Source organism: Gossypium raimondii, chromosome 2 (assembly GCF_025698545.1).
Source record: "Gossypium raimondii isolate GPD5lz chromosome 2, ASM2569854v1, whole genome shotgun sequence".
Lineage (NCBI taxonomy): Eukaryota > Viridiplantae > Streptophyta > Magnoliopsida > Malvales > Malvaceae > Gossypium > Gossypium raimondii.
In genome coordinates, this window is record NC_068566.1 from 7260844 (window position 1) to 7262237 (window position 1394).

At 37.2% G+C, this 1394-nt stretch overlaps 1 non-coding gene across 1 annotated transcript; it reads right to left on the minus strand.

The window, feature by feature from the left end:
* Nucleotides 1-591: 591 nt before the first annotated feature.
* On the minus strand, nucleotides 592-698 carry LOC128039491 (small nucleolar RNA R71). Its single transcript, XR_008193993.1, has one exon. It is a non-coding gene; the product is annotated as a small nucleolar RNA R71 (small nucleolar RNA).
* Between the last annotated feature and the right edge of the window lie 696 nt (nucleotides 699-1394).

Genomic DNA, 1394 nt, shown 5'->3' on the forward strand with positions numbered 1-1394 from the left:
ATTCTTTATTTTTTATGTCTTTCTTTTCAGGTCTTTATGAGCATAGATCCAATCATCGATTTACTCTCTATAGACCCTAAAATTGAACGGGCATCTAAACAAAGAAGACGAGAAAGATTAGCCCAGAGACAAGCGGAAGAACTGGACCATGAAAATCAAAACAACGTTCAAGGGAATGGAGTTGTTAATGCTCATAATTCAATCCTTATTGCTGATGATAGGGATCGAGCTATAATGCAGTACGCTATACCATGTCTTAATGAGTTAAATTCGAGAATTAGGAGACCGGAGATTGAGGCACCACAGTTTGAATTGAAGCCTGTGATGTTTCAAATGCTTCAAACAATAAACCAATTTAGTGGAATGCCCATAGAAGATCCACATCTTCACCTTCGAATGTTTATAGAGGTGAGCGATTCCTTCAAGATGGCCAGTGTAACTAAAGATACATTGAAGTTGAAGTTGTTTCCATACTCGTTGCGAGATCAAGCACGAGCATGGCTTAATTTGTTGCCATCCAACTTAATATCTACTTGGCAAGAATTATCTGAACGATTTCTAGTAAATTATTTTCCACCTAGCAAAAATGCTAAGTTGCGGAACGAGATCACCACTTTTCAGCATATGGATGATGAGTCTCTATATGAGGCGTGAGAAAGATTCAATGAGTTACTTCGTAGATACTCTCATCATGGGATTCTACATTACATCCAGTTAGAGACATTTTATAATGGTCTCAATATACACACAAGGTTAGTGGTAGATGCTTCTGTGAATGGTGCTCTCTTATCGAAGTCTTATAATGAGGCTTATAAAATCATCGAGAGAATAGCTAGTAACAATTACCAATGGTCGACAATCAAGCTGCTTCAGGAAGACGAGTAGCTGAAGTACATGAAGTAGATACTCTTACTTCACTCTCAGCTTAGGTATCTTCTATCTCTTCAATGTTGAAACTGTTTACTACTAACAGTTTAAATTATGTTGCAGCTCAGCCACCAATCCACTACCAAGAAGGAGGATCGAACAACAATTACATGCAGCATAGAGCAAATCAACCTCTTGGTTTCAATCAACAAGTTCAAAAACCTCCAAAAGTTTAACCTTCTAATAATTTTGACAATTTGTTGAAGGAATACATCGCTAAAAATGATGCCTTGATTCAAGGCCAAAAAACAACATTGGAGAATCTGGAAAATCAGGTAGGACAATTAGCTAATAGGCTTAGAAGCAAACCCTAAGGTGTTGTAGCAAGCAACATAAAAAATCTTCTGCCAATCGAGTCTTCTAATAATCTTGAGAACTTATTAAAAGCATACATGGTGAAGAATGATGCAACTTTGGGAAATTTGGAGAACCAGATGGGGCAGTTAGCCAATGAACTTTGAATTTGA